Here is a 19259-nt window from a genome sequence, read left to right on the forward strand (position 1 = left end):
TTATTGTCCCGTGTATGTAAATGTTTTTCAGCTAGAAGATATGCTTGTAACTCTCGAAGAGTATGTGTATGTTCAATTGTCCAGAATTTGCTTGAAAAATCAGGACGGATTAATTCGTATAAAGGTTTTATGTGTGTAGCATAACCAGGAATGTATGTTCTGCCAAAATTTAGAAAGCCCAACTATGATTAGAGTTTCTTAATCGTATTAGGTGGTTGCAATTGTGCACACTTTTCTAAAAATTGTGGCGCTAGGCTCTTACCTTCATTCGACAGCTCATATTCCAGGAATATGACCCTGAGGAAGGCAATTTTAGATTTTTTAAAGTTACATTTGTAGCCAATTTTGGCAAACCCTACAACAATGCGGGCTACCCGACTTAAATGTTGTAGTAACTCGTCATCCGTGAGATATATATCATCTACATATGACAATGCTTCAGGGTCCAGCTCGTGTAAAATTGCAGTCACACGAGCCGCAAACAGTCCCGGGCTATTCGTATACCCCTGAGGCAAACGACAGAATCTTTTCTGGGAGCCTAACGCACTAAAGCTTGTGAGATCCCTGCTTTCGGGTGCTATATTCTGGCAGAAGAATCCATTCGAGATATCTAAAGTAATTTAATATTTTTTCTGCACAATGTTATTCATCAGCGCGGCGCTATGCGAATTTTGTATAGCGTATGTACGTGTATGTCCGTTCAAATGTCTGTAGTCTAACACTATTCTATATGAATGGTCCGGTTTAGCTATAGGGAATAAGGGATTATTCATCGGTGAGACACAGGGTTCAATCACCCCCTGGTTTTCTAATTGCGTAAGTATTTCTTTCACCGGTGCCCTTGCTTCATGTTTTATGGGATACTGCGGTTGTGGCTGAGGTTCACCTTTAATCGGAATTACATGATATGGAGAATCCCTATCCCACCCTACGTGATTTCTATATAAGGCAGGTGCTTGTGCTAGAGCCCATTTGATGCAATAGGACTCTGCGAGTTCCCCTGGAACAAGTGTTGAAAACGAAGGTTTAATAACCTCCTCCCCAACTGGGCAGGTGCAGACAAAATCAGGCAGCCAATCCTGTTCAGCCAGCAAAATGTCATATATCTTGACTACACGATCCCAAAAGATTGCGTGTATAGTGCGTTCAATGTCTCCTTCCAAATGTAAAGTCACTGTATACACCCTACCGGGTTCAGAGACACGCATATCTGCTGTTTCAACTTGTATGAAGTCATCAGTTGCTTTCACCTCCAGATGCTCTAGAAGATTCCGGTGAACTGTTGTGACCTCTGCCGTGCTGTCTAGCAGTGCTAGTGCCCATGTCTTGTTCTTCAAGAGAACTCTCTTCCTGTGTGGCATGTCTAACTGAGACTGCCGCCACCTTTTTCTTTTTAAACTGTTGTTTTTGTTGTATTGGTTTCTCTTCCTTCTTGACAGAAACCTCTGAAGAGCGTTGTGATTCCTGTCTTGGTTTCAAGTACTCTGTTCTCTGCTCTGACCGCCCACCTCTCTCATTTCTCTTTTCCGATGAGTCCTCAAAGGAATGAGATTGGCGTGTATCAGTGTATTGATATCTATCAGACGTTTTCAGATTATCCCTATTTCTGAGATTATACCTATTCTGCGGGGTCTCCGTACGCTGAGATTCTCCCCTTTCTTTTTTAGGTGTCTGTTGTTTTTTCTCCCAGCGCTTCTTATTACCCTCAGGTTGCTGTTTAGCATTGTCTTTACAAATTTTTCCTTGAAACTGTGTTTTTTGCCGTCTAGCCCCTAGGCTATCTCGACCAATACTGGAATATATTTCCGCTATTATTTTAGGCAGTTCCCGCTCCTGATCTAGTTGCGGGACGGCACGAAGACGCATACGCACCGCAAGTGCAACTGCCTCCCCTTTAAGATTACTTAGTATTATTGAAGAAACTGTGGCAAAGTTGCCCATCAGTTGCATTCCTAAATCTAAGGCTGGGGCAGCCCCGTATTCATCCTGAATCTGTTTAAGCACTTCCGGTAGGTTGGCCAAGGTCGGTGTACCGTGTGCCATTGTATAGAGCGCAACAAACACCGTGCCCCATGTATTACAATGTTCCACTGTGGGAACCATGCCAAATGGTAAACACATAGTTAATATTCTATGTTTGTCCTGAGGTCCCGTATGGGGAAATACCGCCTCCAGCGTATTAATGTTCTGTGCCAGCCAAAATGGAGTCTCCTCCCGTTTTGCTGGAACTTTACCCATGATAGAGTCTACAGTCACCGGGTTTATACCTGGTGTTACTGGATGTGGTTGTGCTGGAGCAGCACGCGCTGGGTTTGTATTTAGTGTCTGCATCACAAATTGTACTAAGCGTCGATATGTAGCCGTTAAGTCTGCAAATAAACGACGAACTTCAGCCACCGGCATATTTGCAACCGCAGGATGTGGTGTATATGTGGCCAATAAAGGCCACGTCGGACCATCATTACTCAGTGGACCTAACCTTACTGGCAATACTGTATGGGGTAGGACGCCATCAAGCCAATTATTATGTTCTTGATAAGATAGAGGTATCTCTAGGTATGCGTACGCCCTGTACTGGCCAGGCACGTTCGCAACCGTATATGTTTGAAATGTATTTGTATTCCCATCAACTGCTGGAAATGTGACCCAGGAGTAGAAAAGTTCTATTCTATAGGCTGCATGGGCAGCCACCACAAACGTAACTGGACCACCCTGGATCGTAAGACCATGTGCAAGCAAATGTGCTGTGAGCGGCTGTCTCATATTAAGAGCTATTTGTATTACCTGGGGATTTGCCATTAGAAAAACAGCGATGGTTCAGAGAAGGCACACCAAAACGGGGTTTTTCCTTTTAAGGTTCAAGCTTGAACAACCATCCGCTATAATTACGGTTACCTATATCGCAGTGGTGGAAGTCCTCAGTGCCACGGACGTCTCCGTTAAAGGAACTGAGGGATCATTATAATATATGAGAGAAACTGGTGGACCCGAAAATTAGAGCCAGACCAATCATTGGGTGCCATGTCGCGTAGGGTCTAATGAGACTACTGGATTTTTGGGCGGCAAGATGGTTCACAGTGTGGGGGACTAAGTCTAACCCACGGCGAAGAACCCTTGTCACCCCGAATCCGGGTTGAGCTCCGGCTAACTAGCAGTGCCTTATCTCTCCCAAAGGGAAGAGACAATTGGGCAGCCGAGCGCATGACATCTTAGTGCTTCCCAGGGAAGTCGTGGTCACTCAGGTCCCAACCAGTTCTCTCATACACAGTGTGGTCTCATATATAAATGACAAAGGCAGTTTAAGTTTTAAAGATTGGTTTAATAAAACAACTGCATTTTAGATAACAAGGCGTGAGCCGCAATAACCAGAACCATACAACACAGTAGGATTGAAATAGTAACGAGGAGAGTGAAACATAAAAATAATGCTATCATAGTGCAACTAGATTACGTTCTCTCTTCTAAGTTCTATTTTAAGCACAGCATGCTAAGCTCTAAGCCTGCCTTTTAGGTTGCCCCGGGAGGACATCGACCCTCATACCTGAGCAAAGGCCTGTGATCGGGATCAGCATCTGCAACAGGGCAGTCAGCATCTAGTTGTGGGTTCCTGGTCGGAATCTCCCTCTTACGTGTACCAGGACTAGGAAGTGTTTTTATAACTAACACGCCGGTGTTCTAAGAAACGTTCCTACGAAAGAATGTGTACTTTCTACGAACCCTAAAGCCTAAACTTCTACCACGTCTATTGGCAATGTACCAGACTGTATCCTTGACTGAAGCACAGAGTGAGCAAGAATGTATTGTTTAAGAACTTCAGTGCTGAAGTAAGCTAAACAGTGTGATAGAAAAAAATAAAACAAGACCGTGAAACTGGTTATTGTAAAATAACAGTGCAAGGCTAAATAAAATGCATAAAGGGCAAAGTGCACAGAGGCCTAATACATTAAGTAAACGCGCAGAAAGCTACATTAAAAATGGCTACACTACACTCCTATCATGAACCCACTCATACCAGTCCTGCTGCTGCTCCAAGACCAGGTCCAAGATGGAAATCAACCCCGTTGTCACTGGAACAGAAGGCAAGTCACAGTCATTCCTGTTATCCTCAGAGTTGTTGCTTTACAATAGTACTGGACTTCTGCATGTGAAAATATTTCTGGCAAACAACACCATAATGATGCACAATGCTTAAGTGTGTATTAAAGTTATAAAATGTATCAGAACAGACCTTGAGATATAAGTAGCACCCACCAATCTGGTATGAGTTGCCTCCATGACAATGGACATCAAAACATTACTGAAACAATATTCCCATTCAGAACCAAACAATCCCATAAAAATGTATCAATTCCACTTCAACATGCTACAGGTGGGTGTATACAGACTATACTACCAATCTTACAGCTAAACTGCAAAAATGGTAGAGATGTATGTAGGTCACATGTCCCTTTGGTGTATAAAATATATTACAAACATTAGATTCACTAAAATGTAAAGTGCCAGGTTTCCTGTGTAATGCATATGTGCATATCATTGTTTCTTGGATAAATTAAAAGCAGCAATCAATTCACTACAGTTAATGTATCTCCATGGAGCACGGCCATTTTTCAATGTTTGTAACGCCCAACCAAGCTCCGTAATGGAACGCAGCTGTCTTTGTCCATGGTATAAACAGGACATGTCTGACTGAATGATGTCAATCGTAGACGACACTATGTTTGTGAGTGAATGAATTCTGTTGGACAGAGGTTTCATGCCGTTATCGACAACCGACAAAGCCTTTTCTAAGTTTTCCTTATCTATCTGCCTTAAGCGTGCAGCAGCTTCTATCTGAGAAAGTTTCCATATCTCATTATACATAGCATATACAAGTCTTTTTGAGAGCTGTTTCCTAGGACCTAATAGGAAGTCCTGCAAGTCTATATCTTCAGAAAGTGTATTCAGGTGTTCTTTGACTGCGGCTAGCGTGTTAGACTGTACCCATTGTTGACACAGTTTACCCACACTGTATGTAGTAACTATCCCCGTGTATTGACCTGAGATGAAGAGAGGATCTGGCCGGCTAATCTTAAAAACCCCCTGAGGAGTTTAAAAATTTAGCCTGACATCCATTGGTGTCTATTGGTCAAACTAACCACCGGCCGGGACTGGAAAGTGAAGAATTATAGGTACCAGCCTGAACTTTTGCATCTAGCTCTTCTTCAGTGTTATTCAGGAAGAATTTCTTTTATTTTTGCTAACCCGAGGCAGGACGTCTGTTGAACAGTGTCATTTAAATAAATCATTTGTACAGGAATCAGGCATGCTCTGAACAAGGCTTCCCTACCCTGTATTTGCCAATCTTGTATCCCCCATACACCCTTTAAATCAATATTGTTCTTCCAGTGATCGTAACCTTTAATGGTAGGACCGAAAACAAAGGCATCTGAATATATCAGTTTTGTATCTGTTAGCAAAATTTTCCTAAGTTCTGAAGGAGACAATTTGAAAAAAAATGACACAGAATTTCTGGTGCCATGCCCAGAAAAATAAGTGAATTTTTCTAAATATGTTTTGGGGTCCCCACCGGTGGCGCTGAGCAATGTTCCCACTGTGTGTAATTAAGTACAGGTCTATGTCTAGTTGCACGGTGCAGGAAGTAATGTCCCCAATTATTGTAGCAGAACATTTCCCCATAATTCATTGTATTTACATATACATCATCGCTTTCAAAGATTGAATAGTCCTTCATTTCAGTTAACATAGAATCAACTGTCTGGACATCCCAATCATCAGATACAACACTGGGTGTCATAACACCTGTCATGGATATTTTGAATACATATGGAATTTGAATGACCTCAGTAGGCCCGTATATTTCAAAGGGAACTTTGTCCCACACAATCCCATCAGAAAAGGTACAGCTAAAATGTTCACCTTGGACAGGTCTCTGCGGATCTTGTGTGAGGAATGATGTGGTGTTCTTCATCTACTGGTGCTACAATTGCGCGTTCAGGAATGCAATGACCATTTATAAGTAAGAAAAAAAGAGTCTCGAAACTAATCTATAGAAATAAGGTAGAATATATTAGGCAGAACCATAAATAGTTCCAGGGATAAATCAAGTAGTCCATTTTAAGCCATAGATATAGCTTGCGTGCCTTTGAATCATTTTCAATTGCCTGAGTGGATGAGTCTGAAGAAAAGTCATCAATGTCGATGAAGTAACCAGAGCCAGTCTCTGAAAAAACAGGAGCAAGTTCAGTACTTGTAGATGTGTTCACTTCACGTGGAGGCTCATAGTAAGTAGTGCCATCAGTATGTGTTGCATTGGTGTATAAGACGACCAATTCTTGACCAGGTGTTGTTGTGGAAGTGGTGACTGGAACCAGCAAGAGCTCATTCTCTGCCCTTCCCATGGTTGAGGAGAAATGTATAGCATTGCTGGACATTGTAGCATAGTCACTAGTAGTGTTGTTCACTCTGTTCTGAAGAGGAATGTCCTGTCGGGTAGTGAGAGGGGATCAGGAACTACCCAAGGGACCTCTGGGTCTACTGTGCAAGATCGGCCACATGGTGTAGTTTGACATTGTCAATTGAAACAAACCTATTTCCTCGGGAACCAGGAAATGTGGTAATATTACAGTTCTGGTACCTTGTATTCCCAAGACTGAGACTGGTGCTCTGTAGGATGGACCGAATTCCTTCTTTACAGCAATCTTTTCCTGAACCAGATCCCCAACTTTAGGAATCCAGCCAGTGGAAGTTGTTGGAATATCCCTTATTCCTAAGGTGGCAGCACTGGTGGATGATTTTTCATCTCAAAATTGTTGAAGCTCCTGTAAGACAGTGAGATGATCATTTATGTCAAAAGGTGTTTCTGCTGCCACCATACCAGAACCATCAAGATCTGGGACATACATAGGTATCCCAAAGAGAACCTCATAGGGAGTTCGTCCCCCCAAGGACCGTCTTGGCAGATTATTCAGTGCTCTCTGGACCCCATATAGGTGATGAAGCCAGCTGCAGCCAGAACCTAATACTCTAGCTGTTAAGGACTGCTTTAGATCACGGTTCCACCTCTCCACGACCAAATTTTCCTTGGGATGGTATGGTGAGGAGTAACGGAGATCAACACCCATCGTCCCCATAGTGTCCCTGAATGCCTTAGAGGCAAAGGCAGGGCCCTGGTCCGAGTGGAATGCTGCAACCGCATATGTACCGATAAAGATCAGCAAATCTTTTATAACATTTCGAGCGTTAGCCGACCACTGTGGCCATACCCACAGGAATCTAGAACAAGAATCTACAGCGACTAGGATGTATTTGAATGCACCATCCGGTTGGAGTGGACCACAGTGATCCAGGTACACACATTGTAATGGCCTACTGGACACTACGAGGGATGTCTGCAGTGGGCGTTTGATATTAGAGCCCTTTATCTGCTGGCAGATGTCACAACAAAGGGCAAATTGCTTTGTCTGTTTATATAGACCCGGCCACCAGAATCTGTTCTGTAAGAGTGTTACCGTGGCTGAAATACCAGCATGAGCAGAAGCGACACTCTTGTGCGCTGCTTTTACTAGACCTAGCCTCTGGTCTTCATTGGGGATTGCTCGATCTCCAACCCCAGGAAGTGTTGCCTAAGCAACATTCTGTGCACTGATGTGGTACGAATATTTTGTAGGGTACCCCTTTGGGAGAGACTTGCCTTCAGCCGAAGCTTTTACAGCAGTCATTATTTCATTATCCTATCTCGTATGGGAACGAGTCACTGCAGCCACTGAAGCCGTAGCTACTGCGGATTTGGCTGCTTCGTCAGCCAAAGTATTACCGATAACGTGTACTCCTACACGTTGGTGGCCCAATGTATGTACTATATCGACACACAGCAGCTTATCCTTAAGATCAGCCACTCTCCCCCACAATGTCTTGTGTTTTATGGTGTTCACTTTAGAATCTCTAAACCCGTTCAGTTTCCAATGATTAAGATAATTATTGGAAAACTGAACACAGTAATATGAATCACAGACTATCAAAGTCAGCCTTCCTGTATCTGTTTTTTCTAGCGCTAAAATAAGGGCTTTGAGTTCGGCTAACTGAGCTATGGTCTGCGTGTAGGTATTATGAGGGTGGAAGACTGCATCCTTCATCACTCCACTCACGGCTGCGCAAGCGGCTGAGTATTGATGTTTGGTACCTACAGCTGGTTGGGCTGAACCATCAGTATAAATGACAGTATCATAGTTGTCTAAAGGTAAACGTTGTAGAGGAGCAGGGCACTCTTGTTCATATTGGAGAACTTCTTGTGTCTGAAGTTTCGGATCAAAAATGTAATCTACATCAGTGGCTGTCAGAGAGGTCGTCCACTGAATCCAGCCTAGGTGTAATGCTTTAGCATTAGGAACGCTTGCTTTGGTGATGGTCTCTAGTGCTGGCACTGGGGTAATGACAATGATTTCGCAAGTGGTCTCTCTTTTATGACAGCCATCTGAACTGCAGTTAGAATTTTTTCTATGGGTGCAAAGCGTTGCTCTGCATTCGAGGATAAATGTGATTTATATGCTATGGACACCGTGTCATCCTCATTGAAGGTGACATACGTAAACCCAAGGGCATCAGCAATTATTCTGATGACCAAATTATTTTTATTGTCACAGGTGTGTAAGTGTTTAGCTTCCAGCATGTCCTACTGCAAATCCGTAAGGATGCATGTGTGTTCAACTGTCCAGTGTCTGCTATAAAAATCTGGATGTATTAAGTTGTATAGTGGCTTGATACGTTGTGCATAGTCTGGAATGTATGTTCTGCCAAAATTAAAGAAACCACGTAAAGACTGTAGTTTTCTTAGCGTATTTGGTGGGTGCAGTTGTGCACACTTCTCTATGAAGTGCGGGGCCAGGCTCTTTCCTTCATTTGATAGCTTGTATCCCAGGAACGATACACTGAGAAAGGAGATCTTGCTTTTCTTAAAGTTGAATTTATAATCAACTCCTGCAAACCCCAAAATTATTCGATTGACCCTATCAAGATGATGTTCAGGTCGTCGTCCGAGAGATAAATGTCTTCCACATAGGATAATGCCTCCGGATCAATATCATGTAACAATGATGTTACTCGGACGGAGAACAGTCCTGGACTGTTCTTATAGCCCTGGGGTAATCGGCAAAAGCGTTTTTGTGAGCCAAATGAGAATGCACTCAGGTCCCGACTTTCTTCCGCTAAATTCTGGCAGAGGAACCCGTTGGAGATGTCTAAGGTTGTTTTATATTTTTTGCGCACTATGTTATTTATCAGTGCTGTGTTATGTGAATTTTGAATCGCATATGTACATGTATGACTATTGTAGTGTATGTAATCTAAGACTATTCTATAGGAATGGCCTGGCTTCGCAACCGGATATAATGGATTATTCATTGCAGAGACGCAAGGCTCAATTACCCCCTGACATTCTAGCTGAGTGAGTATTTCCCTCACTGGAGTTTTAGCCTCATGTTTTACTGGATATTGTTTCTGAGGCTGGGGTGTGGACCTGATAGGTATTATATGACACCAAGAGTCCCTGTCCCAACCTACATGATTGCGATATAATGTAGGTGCCTGCGCTAGAGCCCAACTGACAGAGTGGGCTTCCTTTTTAGCCTCTGGGACAAGATTAGAGAAAGAAGGCAAAATGACATTTTCCCCATGTGGGAGCTTAGGGACGTGTTCGGGCGGCCAATCTCTTTCGGCCAATAGGATGTCACAATTAAGTTTGTCCCAGAAGATCACACTGATGGTGCGTTCCACTTCTCCCTCAATTTGGATCTTTAGATCATAAAGTTTATCTCTTGGGAGTACACACCCGTCCGCCGTTTCAACTGTAACAAAATCGCTAGTTGCTACCGCATCCAGATGATCTTTCAGACTCTGGCGACATATTGTGACTTCTGCTGCGCTTTCTAGCAGTGTCACTGCCCACGTCTTGTTCTTCAGCAATGTTCTCAAGTGCATTGGCATTTTTAAGCGATAGTGCTGCCACTTTTTTCTTTTTAAACTGTGGCTTTTGTTGCGAAGTCTTCTCTTCTTTTTTGACTGTAGACTGCGGCGAGTCTTTCTTTTGTTTCACGTAGTCAGGACATCAGTCAGGACGGCCCCCTCTGTCGCTACGCCTATCCAGAGCGCTCTGAAAGGAATGAGAGGGACGTGAATCAGCATATTTGTCAGGAGTTCTAATATTCTCCCTATTTCTGAGAGTATATCTCCTTTCGGAGTTCTCCGGATGTGGAGAATCTGCTCTCTGTTTCTGTCTCTCTTTAAATTGTTTTGGCTTTTCCCAGCACTTTTTTGGACCCTCTTGTGTCTGTTATGTACTTTCCTTAGGGGTGGTACCCTGTACTTCCAATTTCTTTGGCTTGGCTCCCAGACTATCCCATCCTATACTAGTATAGGTATCGAAGATAATTTTTGGTAGCTGTCTTTCTTGATCCAAATGTGGAGTCTCTCGTAGACGCTGGCGTATAGCCAGTGCTACCGCTTCCCCTTTAATGTTACTGAGTATTATCAAGGATACTGTGTCAAAATTACACATCAATTTCATCCCCAAATCTAGGGCAGGTGCTGCCTCATGCTCATTCTGTATTTGTTTTAAAACCTCCGGTATATTGCCAAGTGTCGGGGTACCATGTGTGGTAGTATATATTGCAGCAAAGACTTTACCCCATGTGGCACAGTCATCCACAGAGGGAACCATCCCAAAGGGCAAGCACATTGTTAGAATTCTATGTTTCTTCTGTGGCCCCGTATGGGGAAACACAGCTTCCAGCTGATTTGTTTTCTGGGCTATCCAATAAGGTATTTTCTCCCGTTCTGCGGGTACTTTACCCATAATAGTATGTACTGTTTGTGGATTAATCCCAGTAGCCAATTGGTACCCAGCAGGTGCTGGTGGTGCTGGACGCGCTGGTGTTGTGTTCAAAGTCCGCATTACGAACTGAACAAGCCATCTATATAATGTCACTACCTCATTATATAAGTTTCGCACATCTGCTGCTCGCTAATTTTGTATACCCGGGTGAGGTGTATATGTGGCAAACATAGGCCACGTAGGTCCGTCATTACCTAAGGGACCTAATCTCACGCGGTGTATTACATGTGGTAGGGCGCCTTCAAACCAGTTCTGATGCTCCTGATAAGTGAGCGGTATTTCATGATACTGGTATGCTTGGTACCATTGAGGTACATTAGCAATTCTATATGTGTGAAATGTAATGTTAATGCTGGTCTAGCATTCTCAGGAATTTCTATGTCCATTTTTGTTTTCTCTGTAGAGATGGAACACCAAGTAGGGAGTATATTCCTTTTGTGAGTTTGAGTTCAAACAACATACAGCCTAATTAGGTGTTCCCTGTTCAGCTGAGGAGGATTTCCCCAAAACCACGGATGTCTCCGTATAATGGTACTAAGGGTACCTGTCATCTGTGAGACAGTGATAGTCAGGGCACCCGTAAATGAGTGCCTAAACACCATCGTTGGTGGCGCCATGTTATAGTTTGGACTCTTGCTCTGGGCAAGACTGCTGGTTCAAGGATGACAGTACTTATGTCCAGAGGTGGCTATGCCTATCCTACAACAAGTCGCAACTGTAATTCCAACCCCTCCGGCTCACTAGCAGTACCTCACCGAAAACCCAAACAGTTAGAGAGGATTAGTGGCAGCCGTTATGCATGGACTCAGAAGTATGACATCTCAGGGAGTGATGTGGTTAAACGGAGATTACCCCTTTCTCACAGATATATCATGTCTCAACCAAACACAGGCAATGACGAAGATGCAGTGATGTTTCAATAGTTTTCATTTAATACAATGCAGTAAATCGCATGGGCTGCAATGATTAGGATAATGAATAGTGCAAGAAATAGAATTGTAAAGACCAGAGTCATGATTATGAAGACCCCCACCATCTTGCGTTAGCATGGGAAGACATAAAGTACATAATGTGTCCTAGTACCCTATTGTGATAGGCCTAACCTTCTACATAGAAGAGAGCTGGGTATGTTAAACCTAATCTGCCAATGCCATGTTCCTGGAAGGAACCCCCAACCCTTGTTACCTTGGAATGAGGTCTTGATCTCAGACTTCGGAAGAACACGAAGTCCGGGTCAGTGTCAAGGCGACGGGCAGCATCGATAGCAGCGATGGTATCTAGTCGGAATCCCTCTGATTATCTGTCCAAAGTGTGATGTATCTATATAGATCTACTTGGACCCCTGACGTAGGTTGTTCCAAAACTATAGACAACACCGCATGCTTGGGACAGTAATTTCTAATGTGAGCACCTACAGTTTGTTTGTCTTTGTCGCTTGAGTTGACGCCTTAGCGTGGTGACACTGATAACATAACTCTAAACAAAGGGCCTAACTATAAACAAGGCAGCCATCTTAGAAGAAATAATTAAATAAATGGTCTAAGACAGAACAAGCTAAGTAGGTTAAAAGTCACTAGGTGATGGGGGCACGAGTAAGCAAGCCAAAGGCTAAGCTAACTCCTGTTATCCCATTAAAACAAACTAGGATTCACTACATAATCTTTCATAGAATGAGAGTGGTCCATTTTTAGACCTAAGTTTTTGACTGATGGCTGGACCCAGCTAGGTTAGCCACCAGTTCGACAACCAAGATTGCTGGGAATCTTCAAATAGTATTACCTTAGTTTTCTTGTCATTCAACTGTAAACAGTTGGTAGCAATCCAATCAGCAATAGCTTTCATGCCGTTGGAAAATGACTTCTTAGTGATCTCCAAGTTCTTATCAAAGGAAATCATCAGCTGAGCATCGTCAGCATCTGAAATTATGCTGAACCCGAAGTATCTAACTATATCTGAAAGGTGGGCTACATATATGTTAAGTAAAGTAGGGCTAAGACTGGAGCCCTGAGGTACACCCCTGTTAATACACATAGAATAGGACTTAAAGAAGCCCAATAAAATGTTCTGTGACCTTTTACTGAGGAAATCATGGAACCATTTCAAGGCACTGAGTGCCAATCTCTGGCAGTCTTTGAATCAGTCTAGAATTAAACAGAGTGTCAAAGGCAGCCGACAAGTCTAATATGACCAACATAGTCGGGATGCCTTTATTCATAGCGAGTCTAATGAAGTCCGTCACTGTGACCAGGGCTGTCTCTGCACAGTGAGCAGCCTGAAATCAGACTGAGAGGGGTCGAGGGTCTTATTGTCCTCTAAATAGGCTGAGAGTTGAGAATTCATCAGGACATCTAAAGACTTACCCAGAAGTGGAAGCAGGGATATAGGTAGGTAATTGGGTAGATTCAAAGGGTTGACATTAGCCATTTTTGAGCTGTCTTCCATGCAGAAGGGATGCTGGCAGAGCCAATGGATAAATTAAACAATGTCCTTTCCATGGGGGTCAACTGGTGCAAGAGCAGAGCCATAATCCAAGGGGAGCATGGGTTCAAGGGTGAACCTGATTTGGCCTTAGCTAAAGCTTATTGGATCTGATGGAGTGGGAAAGAAGCAAACTTTTCCAGTGCATAGTTATCTCTTGTTTGGTAAGGGTGGATTGGGATTTGGAAGGGGTAGAAAGACATTTGTGAGGAGTAGAGTAACATTTGGGAGGGATGGAGTGGGATGTGGAAGGGGTAGCTTGGGATGTAGATGAGGTGGTTCGGGAGGTGGAAGGACTAGAAAGACGTTTGGTAGGGGTGGTTTGGGGTTTGGAAGGGGTCAGGGCTAGGGCAAAAAGTAGGTCTTCCTTTGGAAAATGGCTAGGGTGATTTTCAGGGAGTTTAGGTTGGGAGGTAGAGGAAGTGTCTGTATCTGTTATGCATGTGTATGTTGAAGCTGTGGTTGCCTGAAGTTCTGGTGTATGTGCTGTATGTTTTGATTTGTGTTTCTTACTGATTGTTGGGTGGGTGTGTGTGGGCATTTGTGCTCAATATTTATGTGTATTGATTTGTCTGATGTGGAGGTGGTGTGTGTTGTTGTGGTGTCTGTGGGTGTGCTGCTGGTGTGTGTGTGTGTGTTGGTGTAGTGGTGATGGTGGTGTGTTTCGGTGTTTGGGTGTTGGTGTAGTGGTGGGTGTGGTGTCTCTGGGAGTGCTGCTGTGTGTGGGGGTGGGGGTATAGTGGTGAGTGTGCTGACTGTTGGTGTGTTGCTGGTGTGTGTGACTGTTGGTGTAGTGGTGGATGTTGTTAGAAATGGGGTCTTTGGTTGGCAGTCAGGTTACCCCCTGTCCAAGCAAGGACCCTCTCTCTAGCCAGGGTAAGTCACACATAATCCAAATTGTCCTGTGCCCACCCTCTGGTAGCTTGGCACAGAGCAGTCAGGCTTAACTTAGAAGGCAATGTGTAAAGCATGTGTGCAATAAATCATGCAATAACAGTATAAACACCACACAAATACACCACACAGGTTTAGAAAAATATAGACTAGTTATCTGATTAAATGCAAGTCAAAACAATTAAGATTTGGTAAGTAAATGTTGAAATATCACTTTAGAAAATGATTAGAAAGTCTTAGTTTCTTAAAAGCAATGTGTCCCTTGCAAGCACAAAAATCTGGTTTGCGTCTAAATTATCCGCAAGGAACTGCAGAGGAGGGGATGCTTTGAAAACTGTGAGGTGTGCGTCAGTTTCTCCGGGCGCACACAGACGACGCGTCACTATTTTCCACGCAGCCGGGGCCTTGTGTCGATTTCTGGCACGCAGACTTGGATCCTCTTCAGGTTGCTGTGTATTTGGACTCCCTGGGGACGATGCAGAGAAATCCTGGACGTGCAGGACGAAGTCACAGGAGCTGTGTCGATCTAGTGGGTGATGCGAGGAAATTTCTGTTGCACGGCAGGCACTGCGTTGATTCCTCTTTGTAGGAAGTCGGGCTGCAATGCATCAATCCAGTGGGCTGTGCGTCGAAGTTCCAGGCGCAACGATGGTGCTGCGTTGATCTCCACTGGGGGAGCCGGCTGCATCGTTCTGGTTCGGCATGCAGTGATTTTAGCACCGTGGTGCAGGTTGTACGTCGATTCCAGCAGGCTGTGCCTCGATTTTTCACCACACAATGATTTCTTTGCAGAGATGAAGGCTTTTTGGCCTTGAAACTTCAGAAAACAGGAGGCAAGCTCAATCCAAGCCCTTGGAGAGCACCTCTCAGCAGAGCCAGAGGGCAGCAAGGCAGCAGGGCAACAGCAGGGCAGCAGTCCTTTGCAGAAAAACAGTCAGGTGAGTCATTTGGGCAGCTAGGCAGCTCCTCTGAGCAGGTTGCAGGTTCTGGTTTAGAGTTCCTTTCACAGGAGGTATCTTGTCAGAAAGAGTCTTACTTGTGTCTGAGTTGGTAGGGCCAAAGGCCGTGTTTAAATACCCAAATGTGCCTTTGAAGTTGGGAAGACTTCAAAGAGTGGCTTAGAAGTGCACAAGGTCTCCTTTCAGTTACATCCTGTCTGCCAGGGTCCCAGTAGGGGGTTTGGCAGTCCACTGTGTGAGGGCAGGCCACTGTCCTTTGACATGTAAGTGACAGGCCCTCCACCCTCCCAGCCCAGGAAGACCCTTTCAGTATGCAGATGTGTGCAGGTGTGACTGAGCATCCCGTGTTTGGAGTTGTCTGAGTGAAATGCACAAGGGAGCTGTCAACTAACTCAGCCAGACATGGATTTGAAGGCACAGAAGGATTTAAGTATAGAGAAATGCTCACTTTCTAAAGGTGGCATTTCTAGAGTAGTAATATGAAATCCAACTTCCCCAGTCAGCTGGATTTTTTATCACCATTCTGGCCATACTAAATACAACCTTTTTACTCCTTTGAGATCAGAATCTACCACTCAAACAGTATATGATGGTAGCCCTAATGCTATCCTATGAAAGGAGCAGGACTCACAGCAGTGTAAAACGAATGTAGGAATTTTACACTACCAAGACATAAAGAACACACATGTTCGTGTCCTGCCTTTTACCTACATAGCACCCTGCCCTATGGGCTACCTAAGGCCTACCTTAGGGGTGACTTACATGTAGAAAAAGGGGAGTTTAAGTCTTTTGGCAATTACTTTTAAATGCTAAGTCGCAGTGGTAGTGGAATTGCACACACAGGCCCTGCAAGGGCAGACCTGAGACATGGTTAGAGGGCTACTTATGTGGGTGGCACAACTAGTGCTGCAGCTGTTGATATGTTGCTTCATAGTTGATATAATGTTTTGTTATCACACCACTGAATGGTGAATGTGTCATTGCACCAGATACTGCCTCAGTGTCTTGTAATGGTTATGTGGCCTCCAATGTTCTTTCTGCCTATGATGTAGACTATTGGTGTTATTGATCTAGGATACATATTGTGAGGGCAGGATGTATGGCTCCAATTGAGGTCATGCATCAATGTTAGTTTGCCTATTTAATTTGATCTAATCAAATATTCCCTTTCCGTTATGATGTCAAGGTCCTGGAGCATCTAACCCTGAATGGCACAGACTATTGGGGTTAGGCATGGTTAGTGAAACTCAGCTCTGATATTTCAAGAATTGTTAGCTACATATATATGTTCCCAATACATTATGAATTGTGTTTGTTTTGTTTGAATACGAAGGGTAACACATTACCTCCTTGTCAAATCTAATTGTCATTAGCAAATAAATGTTCAAAACAATTGACAACATGATGGTGGAAGATAGACACGACAAATGAAAGGCCACAAAAAATCCAACATGGTTCTTGTAGTCTGTGCCCATACCATTTATTTGCACGAAACAAAAGAACAGAAAGGTGAATCAAAAATGAGGAAATGAACCAAAAAAGTCTACCATGGTGGATGGAAGTATAGAAGTAGAGCCAAAAACGGTTTGGAGTCAAACATACAAAATACAACTGTCCTCAGAAAAGGTAAATGTGTCCATTAAATAGTCCACAGAGTGAATGGTAGACACACTGGCGGAAATTAGGATCTGCATTTCTTGGAGGCGGTCTCGCCATCCCCTCCTGGTGGTCCGAATGACCGTCCCCTCTGGAGACGAGGGGGGCATAGGTGCAGGGACTGGAGTTGGGAGGAGCAAGTTCCTCGTGCGCCAGGGCCTCCCTGTCTGTGTCTGGCAATGGTGTACTTTGCCCGGATGTGGAGGAACCACAGACACGGGTAGATGGAATGGGACAAGCCCTGCCACAAGGTAGCAGATGTTGTAAAGCACCCCTCTCAGGGAGCTCATATTTTCATTGTAATTGCTTATTTTTAAGATGAGCTCCCTCTGCACCTTCATTGATCTTTCGGAGTTAAGTTACAACCTGGTCCATCACATCTTGAGACTGTTGTACTGCTCTTAAGACTTGGTCAATGGTGGTCTGACTGACAAAGACCCCAGGGGCCTCACTTTGCTGGCCCACAGATTCCCTCCCATGACCCCTACACTCACTACCCGGTGCCCTTGAGGATGTGTGCCCTATCCCATTGGATCCTGGCAGAACTGGAGACTGTGTTGGTTTTGTCTCAATAGCAGCCAGGACTGGGGGGCACAGGATTTATGTGTGTACCTCCTCGGTGCACAGGAAGTGGCTGAGTTGATGTTTCACCTGTGGTGGGATGTGTAGGTGTGGACCAAGTACGACTCACTGGAGCAGTCTGGCTAGACAAATCAGATGGATCAGCTGGCTTCTGATCATTCCGACTTGCAGCAATGGAGTCTTCACTGAAGGCTTGCTCCTGTTCTGGAATGATGGTGTCTTGGCTGGCATCATGGTACCTGTAGTCATCTGTTGACACTATTGACAATACTAGTTTAAAAAGTGAGTTACACATATCTATTTCAGTGACAATAGTGGAGATGAACACACATTTGCAACATGTACACACACATATGGGTATGATGTGAATAGGAGAAAATACCATTTACAAACACTATGGACCTATTTTTGGGAGAACAGCAACATACATTGACAGAAAGCAAGGGGCTGAGCAAATGCAAGGGATGATCCATAGGCAACAATACATAATCTGACTAAACATATTGCACACTGTTAAAAAGAGAGATACAAACATGATGCTTGTAATTGGTACGAAATAAGATATTTTGTGGAGTCAAGTTTAGATATATCTGTTTTGATAAGGGTGTTGAAGCATTCTAAACATCAAACTTAAGGGCAGAACTACATTTGTGATTGTTGAGGCATTGCTAAGTGTAACTTACCAGACTCCACTCCAATAGGGATTCCAATCATGCCTTCAGGATATAGGATCTGCAAGACCTTCTCCACCCAGGGAAAGAGTTGTAATGGGGGAAGGGAGAACCACCAACAGTCCTCTGGGACTCCAGGTGATGCTTAGAGGCCAGTGAGCAAACTTTCCCCTGCAGGTCGGTCCACCTGTTTCCAATCCCCTAATGTGTGCGCAGCTTGTTAGATACACATTCACTCTGTCAACTGTTCGGGACCACATTTACCTCTTCTATTATCTCGCTGTATTTTGTACTTGTGATACAAACAATTGTGGCTCTACTCTAATGATTTCATCCAACATGACAAACAGCTCTCCCTCTGTTAAATGTGGATTTCTCCTCCCTGCTGTTGTAAATAAATGTGAAATAAACTAGTGCCCAAAGAGATGAGCGATAATCCACTAAAAAATATTAACAGAAAACACAAAAGAAGAGAAACACATAGAAAAAACTGGCTCCTGTGTGGCAATTTCTGCTGCAAAATGGTCTGCTGCAGTGTGTTGGCATAGGGTCATGGCCTGGAATGGAGTGTGTTTTATAGTGTGGTTTGCAGGTGTTCACAATGGTCCAATATACAACAGATATGGGCTGCTAGCATCCAACCAATGGCCACAGCCATAGTATTATAATGAGCAGGTCCCACAACAGACTCCTGAAATCATGGGCCCACCACTGAAACACCACTAGCACGACTGTGTGATCTACATAGCCTCTGCTGGATACTGCAGTCAAAACGGCAATAGATGGCCTGCTCATCAGCATTGGAGTCCACTGTGGGATGCAGCTTGCGCATCGGAGTGGGCTCCGTGTGGTGGTCTTCAGTTCAGTGGCAATACATCTAGATATGGCAAGCGGAAGACCATTGACTGGACAGTCTTTTCGGGTCTGCGCCATCCAAATCAGGCTATAACTTTCTGTACATTAGTAATTTGACTGAAAAAATAAAATATAACATTTTCTGTGACATATGGAAATCCTGTCTCTGCAAACAGTTTATTGCATGTCAACATGAAATATCAAGCTACTATGTCAACATGAAATATCATATTTGTTGAATTGATAAGAGCCCAGAGATGTCAACCTTTTTTCAGCGAC

Source organism: Pleurodeles waltl, chromosome 5 (assembly GCF_031143425.1).
Source record: "Pleurodeles waltl isolate 20211129_DDA chromosome 5, aPleWal1.hap1.20221129, whole genome shotgun sequence".
NCBI lineage: Eukaryota > Metazoa > Chordata > Amphibia > Caudata > Salamandridae > Pleurodeles > Pleurodeles waltl.